This window comes from Helianthus annuus, chromosome 8, assembly GCF_002127325.2.
Source record: "Helianthus annuus cultivar XRQ/B chromosome 8, HanXRQr2.0-SUNRISE, whole genome shotgun sequence".
Taxonomy (NCBI): domain Eukaryota; kingdom Viridiplantae; phylum Streptophyta; class Magnoliopsida; order Asterales; family Asteraceae; genus Helianthus; species Helianthus annuus.
Genome location: NC_035440.2, coordinates 59,446,163 through 59,463,517, shown reverse-complemented (window position 1 = coordinate 59,463,517; position 17,355 = coordinate 59,446,163).

Genomic DNA, 17,355 nt, shown 5'->3' with positions numbered 1-17,355 from the left:
CGGTTATGTTGTCCGATCGGTTATGCTGTCCGATCGGTTATGCTGTCCGATCAGTTAGGCTGGCCGATCGGTTGGTGATGAACTTTTTAGCAAAATCGGCTACAAAAACTCAGATTTCTCTCAAACGACTTGGAATTTTGACCTGAAAATTTGTAAGGTTATAGATCAGCTAATTTCGCATAACATATCAAAAAATCAGCTAATTTGGACCGTAAAAACCCTGTTAATTTTGCACAATTCAGAGAAAAACATGAAGAACAAGAAAGTTAAGAGAAATTTGACAATTCTGGATGTTTTTGGCTCTGAATCTGATCAATTCTTGTACGAATCTGTGCGTTTGATCTTCGCAAGCGAGCTCCTGCTCTGATACCACTTGTTAGGACCGGTTTTGACTCCGAAACGATTGCGTAACGACACGTTCGACGTGCGGAATCCGTGAACGTGCGTGACCGAACACACGAACGTACAAATTAACGTGATTCTATTGATAGATCTGAAACGTACAAAGAACCGTGAATCACCTAGCCACTTTCTCTCTCTAGTTTCTCTCTCTAACTCCAAAGCTCTCCAAATCTCAAAATGTGGCAAATGTCAAAAGTCACTAAATGAAACCCTAAAGCTCCTATTTATAGGCACAAGGTTATAAGGGATTTCCCCTTATTTACAATAATGCCACCTTGCCCTTTTTCTCTAATTATTACATCATAAAGTCTATTTGACTTCTGAATCTGCTACGAACTTGATTGACGAAGGCGATAGACATTACTGCACCAAAAATTGACACCATTGTTCCTCAAGAAAAAGAATGAAGTAACAGATCTGGCTAGCGACCACCACCACTGTTCAGATCCATCACCATCGTTGGCCACCTTTACCGCCGCCCCTTTGGTTTCCTGTAATTCGAGGCTTTAACTTCGGTGGTTGTTTTGGGTGATTTCGATCGATGTGAGGTATGTCTCACCACGTGTTGTTTGATGATATCCAGATATTGGTCAGCCATTTATGTTGCTGGTGGTTGCCGGTCGGAGGTGTATGGCCGAGGAAGAAGTCTTGGTAGTATAGAGAACAACCGAACCGTGAAGAAGGGGGTCACGTGTGGTGGTTGGTGGCAAGGTGGAACCGGTAGATCAAGGGTTCTAGTAGATCTAGGGTTCTCTGGTTGCTCAAAAGGCGATGAGGGTTTCAGACCTTATCCTTCCACAGCAAGTGGTTCTAGTTGGCAGGTGGGGGTCAATGCCAGGTTGTTGCACCTGGTTCATCACATTGTGTTTTATCTGGTTCATCACATTGTGTTTTATCACTAAAACACACTACTATGAACACATCTACGTTGTGTTTTAGCAGTCAGTAACTGGTTCATCACGTTGTGTTTAGCAGTCATTAAATGTAAATGGTTCATCACATTGTGTTTTATCATAAACAAATTCTTGACATTGTGTTTTAGTAGTCATTAACTGTAACTGGTTCGTCACATTGTGTTTTATCATGAACAAATTCTTGACGTTGTGTTTTAGTAGTCAGTCACTAGTTCGTTACATTGTGTTTTATCACTAGAACACGCTACATAAAAACATCTTTGATCTCTAAGAAAAGAAAAGATCTGATTTATCGCTATTTTGGGTATGATTTGGTGTTTTCGAAGGTGGAGGATTAGAGAGAGAGAGAGAGAAAGAGAGAAAATTGCGATAATTATGGGGGTGATTTTACGACTGATAGTTATTTCTTTATTTAAACAAGTTAAATGACACATTTACCCCCAATCAATTAAATTAACATATTTTTAAGACACACATATTACGAAAATGCAACCAAGATGATCTCAACTATCAAACACACTCATCCAATGGCCAAGATCACTTCCTACACTTTGTAGGAAAAACACACTTTATAGAGGAACATCACCCTTTTCTTATATTTGTATAAATATATATATACATATATATACATATATTAATAAATAGGGAAATTGGCCTGTAATAATCCCACCTAGACCTTATTGGCCATTAATAATCCCATCTCAGAATATTCCCCGCACCAGTCCCACCTTTCAAATATTTTTCCTACAATGGTCCCCCGTTAAAATAACTTAACGGAGTTAAGCTTTTTTCCAAATTACAAACAATTTTTTAGGGCTTTTGATTAGAACGACGATACGAGTCCGTTAATGTAAAACTTCCCTCGAAACAATGCTCCAAACGATGAAAACGATGCTTCAATTCGGGTGTTTAAATTTCCAATTAACCAAAATCAAGTCACTTGGAGCACCATTTCGATGTAAGTTTTACATCAATGGACTCGTATCATCGTTCTGATCAAAAGCCCTAAAAAATATGTTTGTAATTTGGAAAAAAAAGCTTAACTCTGTTAAGTTTTTTTAACGGGGGACCATTGTAGGAAAAATAAGTGAAAGGTGGGACTGGTGGGGGGAATATTCTGAGGTGGGATTATTAATGGCCAAAAAGGTCTAGGTGGGATTATTACAGGCCAATTCCCCTAATAAATAAGGGAGGATGGGAGACTTAAATGCCCCTCATGTAAGGGGCACATGACCAGGTTTTAACAGAGGAAATGGATGGTGTTTGGGACAGGGAGTGAAATAGAGATATGTTACATAAATCAGGGAGAAAATTGACATTTTTTATACCATTGGACAAAACTGTTAAAACGACCAAACCACATAGAGCAAAACGGAGGATAACTCAAATTAAAAAAAAGACAATTAAAATTACAAAATTATTTAAAAACAAAAAAACTGAAAAAATCGAAGGTAGTGTGCCCATTGAGAGAAAATGAAGTATTAGGAGTAAGTTTTTTGTTAGAAAAAAAACTACTTATTATTATTATTATTATTATTATTATTATTATTATTATTATTATTATTATTATTAACGATAAATTTCTTTAATTTCATGTCATCTGTGGGACTTGAACCCAAGACCTCCCCTTCCCTCAGCTTTTTTTTCTTGAAAAGTAAACTTTATTAAGACACACCTCCGACCCCAAACGGGCAAAAGGCCAAACAACACCCCCGATGTCACACCCCAACCGATGGCGAAATCATCGGGGTGCGGCACTGAGCGAAACAGATTGTCCAGAAGTTTCCATAACAACTATGTTTACCAAATATTTAAAGCAACACGTCCCATACCATGTCATAAATGATAATACAATTATTACAGAAAAGATCTAGTCAAATTGTTCTGTTCCGACAACTCAGATTCTTATTACAGACAATTGTTTATTGTTGACCTAGGTCTTTCCTAGCCTCGATTTCACAGCAAAGTAAGCAAATAAGCATCCTAAGCACATGTCACATACGTTAAAGTAAAAGTCAATACACATAGTGTAAAGGTGAGCATACAAGTTTAATAAATATAATAGAGTTCGAAATCGATTACGCATAACCAGCACGTACACAGTGTGAAATGAGGCATGTTAGTTATCGACATGAACCTATCGATACCAATGACTGCGGGTTCACTGCCCAAGGCAGTTCGCGATACACACTCACCACTGTGAGCCATGTAACTAATTGTCCTTAACAACCCCTGAGTGAACAGGTGCTGAGTCCAAACTATAGTACTATCGTTGCTAAGGCAGGTAGACAACATTCCATGTGTAAACATAACAAACAAGCATTCATTAAGTCACGTATACCATGCGGTAACGGTTAGCGTTAAAAGTATTGCGTAGTGTGTTCGATGTGATTTAGAATAAGTAACGTATGTAACACCCAAGAGTGCATAAAGCAAAAAGGGATCGAGTATACTCACAGCGATTGGTGGATTGAAGGGAGTGCTAGAGAGTAAGGTTAGCCTGATCAGAACGATAGCATAATGATAAGCGACGCGTAAAACAATACAAGTGGTAGTGGGTCGGACAGCAGGTCGATCGGATGGTAGTCCAATCGGACAGTTGGTCGTTCGAGTGACAGTCCGCTCGGATGGTCATCCGATCGGATGACCTTTCGACTGGATTGTTTCTTCCATTGATAAGAACGTGTTTGTGTATGATGGCTTGACTTTTGAAGTGTTTGTTGTACCATTTAGAAAACATGGAAGTATCTCTACCTTTCAGGTAAGTCGATCGGGCGAACATTCGATCGGACAACAACCCGACTGGTTGGACACTTTTAGTGAGAACAAGTTCACAGCAGTTTGTTATTCGATCGGATTGTAGTCCTATCGGGTGGCAACCTGTTGGTATTGAACATGTTGAAAATTGTTTAAGTGTTGAAGTCAGAACATCACATGGTCGAGTGGTAGTCCGATCGAATGATAACCCGATCGGTCAGCCCTTCGTTCAATGTTCATCCTTCAAGGTTTTGAAAACAAAAGTTAAGTGTGGGACCAAGGTGTAGATAGATTGGGTGACAACCCATTCGGGTGACAGTCTGATCGGACGGTAGTCCGATCGTACGGCATTCCGTTCTGGTCGTTCCGTTTGTCTTACACTTGATTATTTTGATAGTTTGTCATTTTATCGAGAGATGTTTTGATAACGTGTTAAGCAACAGAAACCTCATCAATACTTGGTACTCCTGATCGGACATGAACCACCCGAATCCGATTAGTTAACTGTTCGAGACGGTGTTCCATGTTTAACCCGAAATCGGTAAACCTCATGGATAGAATCTAGATCTTGGACCAACACAACCAAAAGAATGAGTAGGAGGTCGGTCCAAGCTCTGATTCTATCGGTTTTGAGTGCATTGAGTGTAAAAGAGTGTAAAAGAGTTGAAAGAAAGTTGGAAAACCTTCTCTCAATCCTTTTCACCGTGAACATGTTTAGATCTTATGGAAGATCTTTGTTTGTTTATGTGGAAATTGGTTAGATCCGAGTTGTTCTCGAAGGATTGAAGCCAAAACATGATGTTCCTAAGAACACCATGATGACATCACCCTAGAACACCTAAAATCTATTGATTTCACGGTTAAAAGTTGAGATTCAAAAGATAGAAAGGTGTAGAATCGAGTGTAGATCAAAGATGTGCAAGAGTTAGGTCAAGATCTTACCGGAATTGAGAGAATCAGAGAAAAAGTAAGGTTGAAGCGCTGGTCGGACGTCAGAGAGCAAAAGTGGAAAGTTTGATGGTAACATGGGGTATTTATAGGGTTACCCAAAGTGGAAAGGGGCTGGTCGATCGGTTGGCAGCCCGGCCGACTGGCCGATCGATCGAGTTGTAGCTCGATCGAACTGCTGGTCGGTCGGATGGTCGCCTGATCGATCGGTCACTTGGTTTGAGTGTTCGGTGCAACGAGTTTTGCTGTTTCAATTGCGATAGCGAGCGTTGCAATGCGATAGAGTTTCCTATTCAAATTACTTTTAATCCCAACTACTATATTTAACATACAATCATCGGTGAAGTAGGATGATTCTATCTTGCGTTTAGCGTCTGCGATTCGATTGCGTTTTAGTTTCGATTAATCATCACAACATAACAAAATAACATGCACAAGTAACACATAAGGCACCCACACGTAAAACAATATCCATAACACGTAATTCGAGTTGCGAGCGCGATTACGATAAGCGATAAAGCGATAAAACTTGCGATAAATATCGAATAAACCTCGATTATTAATAGATACTCCACATAATACAACTAACGTTAAGCACAAATTAGACAATCTACGAGTCAAAGAAGTCAAAACAGGAATTGAGCAAGGAGTGACAAATTGCAATTAGCAATCTTTTCTTCCTTTGACTTCAATCTTGACTTTGACTTTGACTTTCGAAACACGGGTTGTTACAGCCTCCCCTATCAAACAATTGCGGGTACTTCGCCTTCATGTCGCTTTTGATTTCCCAAATGAACTCTATGCCACGTTTGCCTTCCTATCGGACTTTCAGAATAGGAATGCGCGAGCGTCTGAGCTGCTTGGTTTGGCGGTCCATGATCTCGACAGGCTTCTCCACGAAGTGTAGTGTTTCGTTTATTTGGAGGTCATCGAGAGGTACAATTAAATCATGCTCAGCCAGGCACTTGCGGAGGTTCGAAACGTGGAAAGTCGGGTGGACGTTACTCAGTTCCTCCGGTAGTTCGAGTCTGTAGGCGACTTTTCCGATCCTTTTCAGAATCTTAAAAGGTCCAACATATCGAGGCGCTAGTTTCCCTTTCTTGCTGAATCTGACCACACCCTTCCAAGGTGATACCTTTAGGAGTACGTAGTCGCCAACGTCAAATTCAAGGGACTTGCGTCATCTATCGGCGTAACTTTTCTGACGACTCCGAGCTTTCAGCAGATTGTCTCGTATTTGGAGAACTTTGTCAGTCGTTTCTTGCAATAGCTCAGGACCGGTTAATTGCGAGTGGCCGATCTCGTGCCATACAATAGGCGATCGATATCGTCTTCCGTATAAATCCTTAAACGGTGCCATTTGAATGCTGGAATGATAACTGTTATTATACGAGAATTCGACTAATGGCAGGTAAGCGTCCCAATTACCACCAAAATCTATGACACACGAACGGAGCATGTCTTCAAGGGCGCGAATCGTTCTCTCAGTCTGACCGTTGGTTTGAGGATGGAATGTGGTACTCAGGTTAAGCGTAGTACCGAGAGCCGCTTGAAACGTTTCCCACAGTCGCGAGGTAAACCGAGCATCACGGTCAGAGATGATGTCGCGAGGCGTCCCACGATTACAAATGATCTCGTCGGTGTAGATTCGGGCTAATTGTTCTACCTTGTAGTCTTCCCGTATTGGTAGAAAATGAGCAGATTTGGTCAAACAGTCAATGACAACCCAGATGTTGTCGTGACCTGATGGCGTACGCGGGAGTTTGGTATGAAGTCCATGGCTATACTCTCCCACTTCCATATAGGGATCGGGGGTTGTTCGAGTAAGCCAGAGGGTCTTTGGTGTTCAGCCTTAACCTTCGAGTAAGTCAGGCATTTTCCAATGTAGAGAGCGATATCCCTCTTCATAACCGGCCACCAGTACTTGTAGCGAAGGTCCTGGTACATCTTATCGGCACCGGGATGAATGGAATACCGAGATTTGTGGGCTTCGTCCATCAATATCTGTCGCAAATCGTTCCGCTTAGGGATCCAAATTCGGTCCAGATAGTGGAATATCCCATTCGACTTATTAACAAGCTGGGCTCCATCGTGGTGAATTCTTTCCTTCATCAAAGTGCGTTCGGTAAAACACGCATGATGGGCTTCGCGGATGAGGGTTTCGAGATGATGCTGGGCGGGAATATTGGGAATGCTATGTAGATAGCTTCGTCGGCTGAGAGCGTCGGCAACGACATTTACTTTGCCTGGATGATAACGAATCTCACAGTCGTAATCATTGAGAAGTTCTACCCAGCGGCGTTGACGCATATTAAGTTCTTTCTGGTCAAAGATATGTTGTAGGCTCCTATGATCGGTGAAGATCGTACACCTGGTACCATAAAGGTAATGTCGCCAAATCTTTAACGCAAAAACAACTACGCCTAGCTCGAGGTCATGGGTTGTATAGTTCTTCTCGTGGATCTTGAGCTGACGAGATGCGTAAGCGATAACCTTGTCTCGTTGCATGAGAACACAACCAAGACCAAGGTTCGAGGCATCGCAATAGACGATAAAGTCATCGTTTCCGTCGGGTAAAGTGAGAATAGGGGTGTTGCAAAGCATATACTTGAGGGTTTGAAAAGCAGACTCTTGTTCAGTTCCCCAAACAAAAGGCTTGTCTTTATGGGTGAGGGCGGTAAGCGGCACAACGACTTTAGAGAATCCTTTGATAAATCGTCGATGATAGCCCGCTAATCCGAGGAAACAACAAACTTTGGAAGGGTTCTTAGGAGTGACCCAGCTCTTAACTGCTTCAATTTTCGTGGGATCGACATGAATACCTTGACTATTGACAATGTAACCGAGGAATTGAACCTCCTCCAGCCAAAATTCACACTTGAAGAACTTGGCATAGAGTCGATTCCCTTGGAGTAGCTCGAGAACCAAACATAGATGTTGCGCGTGTTCGGCTTTCGATTTGGAATAGATCAGGTTATCATCGAAGAACACGATGACGAAGTGTTCAAAAAATGGTTTACACACCCGATTCATCAGATCCATGAAAACCGCGGGTGCGTTGGTTAAACCAAATGGCATAACGACGAACTCATAGTTGCCGTATCGAGTACAAAAAGCGGTTTTGGGAATATCCTCCTCTTGAATACATAGTCGGTGATAGCCTGAGTGTAGATCGATCTTTGAGAAACATGTAGCACCTTGTAGCTGATCAAACAAATCATTAATTCGGGGCAGGGGATAGCGATTCTTGATGGTCAGCTTATTCAATTCCCGATAGTCGATGCACATTCTGAATGACCCATCCTTCTTTTTGACGAAAAGGACTGGTGCGCCCCATGGAGAGGTGCTCGGGCGAATGAAGCCTTTATCAAGCAATTCCTGAAGTTGACTCGAGAGTTCACGCATTTCGGACGGAGCGAGTCGATAAGGAGCTCTAGCAATAGGGTTGGCTCCAGGAATGAGGTCGATTCGAAAGTCGATATCACGACTTGGAGGCAGACCTGGAAGGTCTTCGGGGAACATATTTGGAAATTCACACACCACGGGATTGCCTTTCTTTTCCTTCTCCGCTTCTGCAGTGTTAGCCAAGAAAACTTTGTATTCCTTGCGGAGATATTTGTTAGCTTGGACACAGGACATGAGGCTGAGACCCTTCGAAGGAGTTTCACCATAAACACACAATACATCACCGCTAGCGAGCGCGAATCGAATCATCTTATCAAAACACACAACTTCAGCATGGTTTTCACGAAGAAAGTCCATGCCTACTATGACGTCAAAACTTCCGAGCTGCATCGGAATGAGATCGATGGGGAAGATGTGATTGTTGAGCTCAAGAGTACAATCACGAAGGACAGAATTGACGGCGACGGTTCTTCCGGTGGAGACTTCGACATCGAACGTCGTTTGGAGATGGGAGCGCTTACAGTTAAGGAGCTTCTCGAATTCAAACAACACAAAACAGTTATCGGCTCCAGTATCAAATAAACACGAAGCATAAATACCGTTCACGAGAAACGTACCATTAACCACATTGTTGTCGGCTTGTGCTTAGCGCGCGTTGATGTTGAAAGTTCTGGCGCGGGCGGCTTGTTGCTGTTGTTGTTGAGGCTGCTGCTGCTGCTATTGCTGGGGCTGCTGCTGCTGCTGGGGCTCTTGTTTCACAACCCTGTTTGGGCACATGTTTGCAAAGTGGTTGGGATCACCACATGCGAAGCAGACCCTGGCGTTGACCGCGGGTGCCTGAGCCGCTTGTTAGCCTTGAGGGGCTGGGAGCAAAGCTTGATGAGCAGTAGCTTGTGCTGGTGCTTGTCGGGGACCAGTACGGTAGTTTGTAGTGAAGTGGCTGTACATATTGCAGTGCGCGCAAAAACGGAAAGCTAGACCCACCGGGTGATGATAGGTGCATGTTGGGCAGGCAGGGTGAGGACATGTGTATGCACACTTTGCAGGCAGTGTTTAGGTGATTGGAGCTGGAGCTGATCGGTGTTGTTGTTGTTGTTGCTGAGCTGGTACCGCTTGGAGTGGAGCCGCGGTAGTGACATCACAGTTCTTGTTGTTGGAGCTGCTGTTGTTGTTCTTCCTCTTGCGACGTGAGGATTTTGATGACTGCGATGCGGTGGCGGTGGTGTCAGCAGTTGGTGCGGCGGTAGCTTGGTGCAGGTTCTTTGAAGCTTTATCCCAGAAACCAGCTTTTACCCGCTTGTCGTTGATTTCAGCGGCAAGCAAGTAAGTTTCTTCGATTGTAGCTGGCTTGGAAGCATGCATGAAATCTGCAACACAATCCGGTAGAGCGCGGATGTACTTCTTGATCGTCATGTCGGTAGTCTTCACCTGGTCGGGACAGATAACGCTGAGCTGCTTGAAGCGAGCAGTCAAGGTAGTGTTGTCACCATCTTTCTGCTTCAGATGCCAGAACTCATCCTCCAGCTTTTGGCTCTCATGGAGAGGGCAGAACTCTTCGAGCATAACGTTCTTCAACTCATCCCATGACAGACCATAGGCTGCATCATTTCCGCGCTTGTTCCTCTCGACCGTCCACCAGTCTAGAACATGTGACTGAAAGACGCCGGTAGTATTCAGAGTGCGGAGATTGCCAGGACATCCACTTTGACGCAAAGTGACTTCGATCGAGTCGAACCATTGAAACAAAACCATAGGTTCATCTTCGCTGGTGAACTCTTTCGGTCTGCATGCCTTGAACTGTTTGACGCTGAAAGCAGCTTTAGGGGTAACTTTGGGAGCTTCGGTCCTGGATTCCTCGGATGATTTGCTCATGTTTTTGTACAGTTCACTCACGATCTGAGGAACAGTCTTTGCTACTTGCTTAGCGACCATGGCAGTGAGGCGTTTGTCTCTCTGTTCTAGGCGGGTAACTCGGGGATGACGGGGTCCAGATGATGGTCCAGATGACGACATTGTCTACAACAGACACCGCCATGGGTTTCAAACACAACATAGTCGAATCTCACCTCACACGCCTAATACTACTAAAGCTCAGGAACACGTTTTGCGTAACACATAGACACATAAACACATAAACACGTATTCACATAAGCACATAAGCACGTAGTGCACAGAAACACAGAAGCATATACGCATGTAATCACAAGAGGCTGTCAGAATACAGAAACCTATCATTCACAGTCCATGATCGTTTAAAAGTAGCGATTGCGATTAATATGGCGAGTAGTATAGTATGCGTACAAACCCCAATAATAATGATTTGTTTGCGTGTTGAGATAAACGTGCAGTGCGAGTTGTGTGCGTCGATCAAAGCGATAGCGAAAAGCGAATAAATCACCAAGAATCGTAAGAAATAAACAAATAAATCACATAAATCACATAAAATTCACATAAAATCGTTGAATATCAGAGTCGGCAGTAGCGAGCTCAGAATTGAAACACATAAAAATTGAGAAATAGATTGTCTGCGGCTAGTTAGACTTTGATTAACCAAAGTGATTCGACTATTCACAAGGATGTACCAAAAGTCCTTGTTGACCTAATAGACTGTGCTCTATCACCGACCTGCAGTGAATGGCACTCATCCTTTCGGCTATTCAAGCACTCGAGCCCTTGGAACTCATCGAGACTTTGGTGAGAGGTTTTTTTTTTGTAAAATCAAAATAGAAATCGGAACAAGTCGTCAAGGTTCGGGTTTCACCCCTAACTTTACAACTTTGTTCCCGTTTCAATAAAAATAGAGACGAAAATTTGCGTCAAAGTATGGATTTCACTCCAGATTCAACGCAAATTCTCGTGTTTATAGATAAAAATACGGGTCGAATAAGCAATTTAGTCGAGAGTTTACGGCTTTCACACCTAATCTCGACCTAATTACCAGTTCGTTTTGAAATAATAGAGTGCAGTGATAGTGTAGCGTGCGCGAGAATAGCGAAAGATAGTACGCAAACTCATACAAAACCCTACATGATATGTATAAGTCGGTATGTTGGTACCTAACTATAGACTAGGTCATCTCTAAGACATCGACCTGGACTAGGTCGAGTCTTCCCTAATTTCCTATAGTTATGGCTCTGATACCAATCTGTCACTCCCCAACCGATGGCGGAATCATCGGGGCGCGGCACTGAGCGAAACAGATTGTCTAGAAGTTTCCATAACAACTATGTTTACCAAATATTTAAAGAAACACGTCCCATACCATGTCATAAATGATAATACAATTATTACAGAAAAGATCTAGTCAAATTGTTCTGTTCCGACAACTCAGATTCTTATTACAGACAATTGTTTATTGTTGACCTAGGTCTTTCCTAGCCTCGATTTCACAGCAAAGTAAGCAAATAAGCTTCCTAAGCATTTAGAAAACATGGAAGTATCTCTACCTTTCAGGTTAGTCGATCGGGCGAACGTTCGATCGGACAACAACCTGACTAGTTGGACACTTTTAGTGAGAACAAGTTCACATCAGTTTTTTATTCGATCGGATTGTAGTCCTATCGGGTGGCAACCTGCTGGTATTGAACATGTTGAAAATTGTTTAAGTGTTAAAGTCAGAACATCACATGGTCGAGTGGTAGTCCGATCGAATGATAACCCGATCGGCCAGCCCTTCGTTCAATGTTCATCCTTCAAGGTTTTAAAAACAAAAGTTAAGTGTGGGACCAATGTGTAGATCGATCGGGTGACAACCCGTTCGGGTGACAGTCCGATCAGACGGCATTCCGTCCTGGTCGTTCCGTTTGTCTTACACTTGGTTATTTTGATAGTTTTTCATTTTATCGAGATGTTTTGATAACGTGTTATGCAACAGAAACCTCGTCATGGTACTCCTGATCGGACAGGAACCACCCAAATCCGATTAGTTAACTGTTCGAGACGGTGTTCCATGTTTAACCCGAAATCGGTAAACCTCGTGGATAGAATCCAGATCTTAGACCAACACAACCATAATAATGAGTAGGAGGTCGGTCCAAGCTCCGATTCTGTCGGTTTTGAGTGCATTGAGTATAAAAGAGTTGAAAGAAAGTTGGAAAACCTTCTATCAATCCTTTTTACCATGAATATGTTTAGATCTTATGGAAGATCTTTGTTTGTTATGTGGAAATTGGTTTGATCCGAGTTGTTCTCGAAGGATTGAAGCCAAAACATGATGTTCCTAAGAACACCATGATGACATCACCTTCTAGTGATTTCACGGTTAAAAGTTGAGATTCAAAAGATAGAAAGGTGTAGAATTGAGTGTAGATCAAAGATGTACAAGAGTTAGGTCGAGATCTTTCCGGAATTGAGAGAAATCGGAGAAAAAGTAAGGTTGAAGCGTTGGTCGGACATCAGAGAGCAAAAGTGGAAAGTTTGATGGTGACATGGGGTATTTATAGGGTTACCCAAAGTGGAAAGGGGTTGGTCGATCGGTTGGCAGCCCGGCCGACTGGCTGGACGATCGGCTGGTCGCCTGATCGATCCGTCACTTGGTTTGAGTGTTCGGTGCGACGAGTTTTGCTGTTTCGATTGCGATAGCGAGCGTTGCGATGCGATAGAGTTTCCTATTCAAATTGCTTTTAATCCCAACTACTATATCTAACATACAATCATCGGTGAAGTAGGATGATTCTATCTTGCGTTTAGCGTTTGCGATTCGATTGCGATTTAGTTTCGATTGCGTTTCGATTAATCATCACGACATAACAAAATAACATGCACAAGTAACACATGAGGCACGCATACGTAAAACAATATCCATAACGCGTAATTCGAGTTGTGAGCGCGATTGCGATAAGCGATAAAGCGATAAAACTTGCGATAAATATCAAACAAACCTCGATTATTAATAGATACTCCACATAATACAACTAACGTTAAGCACAAATTAGACTATCAACGAGTCAAAGAAGTCAAAACAGGAATTGAGCAAGGAGTGACAGATCGTAATTAGCAATCTTTTCTTCCTTTGACTTCAATCTTGACTTTGACTTTGACTTTGACTTTCGAAACATGGTTTGTTACACCCGACCCAAATGGGTAAAGGGCAGACAATTACAACATATACAACGGGTATTTACACCATTCCACCCAACTAATATAATTACAAGGAAGTCTATTTCTAGCCCACCTAAAACCCCTCGATTTTACCTCCCTAAAATATTCTTCGGACTTCGACTAATCTGCTTGAAAACCAATTCATTTCTTCCCTTCCATTTACACCATGAAATAATCACCAAACCTTGAATGAGGTTCTTTGCTTTCTTACCAAGTTGCGTGAATTTGTGTATCTCCATAATGTCTTTGATGTCAAAAGCATATATTTGGGGCAAGTTACACCAAGCAGTGAAGGCCGCCCAAACCCTCTCCACTATCGAACATGCAGTAAATAAGTGTTCCACCATTTCCTCAAATTCTTCCCAAAAAGGGCACATAACCAAAGTAATAATAACATTCATTCTTCTTAGGTTTACTCTCATAGCTAACCTATCCAGATTACCTCTCCAACCGATAATATTACATTTGCGAGACACCCATTTACACCATCAAAATTAGGGGGGTGACTAACTCCTCTATCCTCAACTAGAGCCAATTTGACGGCCTTCACCGAGAATCCTTCCTGTTTTCCATTGTTCCACATCCATAAATCCATATTATTTGAAAGTGACATCCCACTGAGGACCTCTTGACATTCCTGCCATTCTTTAAGCTCCGCATCCGACTCTGGTTGTCTAGACCAATTCCACACAAATCCGCTATTTCCTTGGTTCACCTCCCTTCTGTCTGTAACCCTGCATAATTTATACAATTCCAACCCGAACAAATGTGGCAATCTTTCCACGAAAGGTGTATCACCCATCCAAGTGTCTAACCAAAAAACGAATCTCCTCCTCGTTCCCTACCTTACCCAAGATCATACAGTTTAAGCCCTTTACTTTTATTTTCAAGTTAGTAATCGAATTCACAATATTTTTCCAACATCTCGTAATTTTTCCATTAAGTGGTAGGAAGCTCCTTTGGTTGTTTTTACCTAGGCAAGCTTCCACCACCTTTCTCCATAAATTTTAGTTTTTGACCCTATACCTCTACCCCCATTTAAAAAGAAGAGCTAGCTTGACCTCTTTAAGTCTGCTGGTACCCAACCCCCCTTTAGATTTGGGCCACGTGATCCAGTCTCAAGCCACCCAGTTCAATTTATTATTATCATTTGATCCCGCCCATAAGAATTTTCTCATTTTCGCTTCAAGAATCTTAATAATTCTTGTCGGAACCTTGTATAACGAAAAGTAGTAAATAGGGAGGCTTTCCAACACAGAATTAATCAAAGTGAGTATCCCCCCTATCAAAATAGTTTTAGCTTTACAAACTGACAATCTTTTATTGAAGCCTCAATAATCGGTGTCCAATTATTATTTCTGTTCATGTTAGTTCCCACCGTAATCCCCAAATACGTGAGTGGAATTTTATCAGAATTACACCCACCACCTTAGCCATATCCCTGATCTCACAATCTTCCACTCCCAACCCGTATAAGTTAAATTTATGGAGGTTAATTTTTAAACCCGAACACAAATAAAATATTCTCAAGCAACTAGCCACATTTAACACATTACCCCTATCCTAATCCCCCATCAAAAGAGCATCATCCGCGTAGAACAAATAAGAGATTTTCAGACCATTATTAGGAGTTTGAATTCCTTTGAATAATCCTCCAACCCTCGCTTTACTAAAAATGCTCGAAAGAGCTTCCATAACCAAAAAGAACAGAAACAGCGACAACGGATCTCCTTGTCTAACACCTTTGGAACAACTAAATTCAAAGTAGGAGACCCGTTCACAAGAACCGAGGATCTAGTCGAAACTAGAACCCCTTCGACCAATTTACACCATAACCCCGGAAAGCCAATTTGACCCATTATGTCTAAAAGAAACTTCCGATTAACGTTATCATAAGCCTTTTCAAAATCAATTTTTACAAGGAAAGCCTTTTTATTCTCTTTTTTAATCCAAGCGATAAGTTCATTTAACATTAAATGGTTATCGGGAGTATACCTTCCTTTAAGGAAAGCCATTTGATTTTCCGAAATGATGCCCTCGATCACCTTCTTTAACCTATTTGCTAGAATCTTGGAAATAGTTTTGTTAATCACCCCAATTAAATTTATCGGTCTGTAATCCTTTAGCCTCACCGGATCCTTGTTTTTCGGGATTAGAGTAATTAAGGACGAACTACATCCCTCCGCGATTGACCCTTTACTATAAAAGGAAGTTAACCAGTCAGAAAAATATTTTTCAAATAAATGCCAATACCTTTTGATGAATTTGAAGTTGAAACCGTCTGGCCTAGGAGCTGCGTCCGCCCCGCACTCGAAAACAGCAGCCTTAATCTCTTCACTTTTGAACGGAACCAACATAAATTCAAAAGCAACTTGTTCTAATTAATAATGACAGTTTAAAACATCAATTTTAGATTACATAAAAGTAAGTATATATTTTTTTTTTTTTCAGGTCGGTACCGAATTGGTATGTTTTCTAAAGATATTTTCTCGTGAATTTAGTTATATAAAATATAGCAAACAGAAGTTACAAGAGGAAAATAAAACTATTGCGTTAAAGGCCTACATTATTTAAAGTGTAAGAGATTAATTTGAAACTTAAAAGAAGAATATTGTAGCACTGTATGTAAAAGGGCCAATAATAACTTTATTAATGTTCACGGGACACTTAATAAATTTAGATAAAATTCAAGAAGTAGAATTGTAAGTTGTTTTAAAAAATTAACAAAAGTTGAGGGGACACTTAATAAATTTAGTTAAAATTCAAGGGGTAGGAATGTAAGTTGTTTAAAAAGCTAACAAAAATTGAGGGGACAATTAATAAATTAGTTAAAATTTAAGGGCTAGATATGTAAGTTGTTTTAAAAAAAACTAACAAAAGTTGATAGTGCACTTAATAAATTAGTTCAAATTTAAGGGGTAGGAATGTAAGTTGTCTTAAAAAAAACTAACAAAAGTTGAGGGGGTAAAAATGGTAAGAACCAAAACTTTGGCAATCAAAACATAAAAATAAAAAGAATTATTGTGAGATGGTTACAAATGTCACCAAAGAAGAGTTCATTAGAAAAATGTCAAAGGAAAAGTTAAGTATGTAAGATGGCATTCTTGTAACTGAAAGAAAAAAAAAAGAGGATAATGATTAATGTAATTAAGAATATAATTTTATATATAGTAAAATTATAATTATAATTATTAGTATTTACAAAGTTCTGACAAAATTAACTAAATTATATATCTATGCTATATTATAAAGAGGTCTGAAGATAATTTAACATATTTTTTAAAAGTTTAAGTAATTAGAAGTTTTAAAATATGTGGTATAATCCTTCTCCTTTAAAGCTAAATCTTCCTAGCATATCCCCGTAATTTTTAAGATGTCATAACTTTTCATACGTTAATAATTATAAAAATACACCATAAAGACGGACAATTTATTCTCTTTAACTTGAATATAATATTTCTATAGTTTTTTTTTAATTTAAGTCAAAATGTTACGTGATTACCGGTGATTGTGTTTCTCGCCGCATCACGCAGACACCCCTTTAGTGTGCGTATGTATATATATTATGTTAGATAAAATTCATATAAAAATAGTTATAACTAATATAAATTAAATAATAAAAAAACAAACTAAGTCCAGATCAAGCTCAATAGCGAAAAAACTACTCACGATCTAGAGATATAAAACCAAAGCCTGAACCAAGCCGAGCTCAAGCTCTCATATGTTAAACAAGTTCGGTCTTAGCTGGTTTACATCCCTAGCTTTAACAAAGCTAAAATTCCCAATATGTTCTTTAAGAAACCAATTCAAATTACCCTTATTCTTAAAA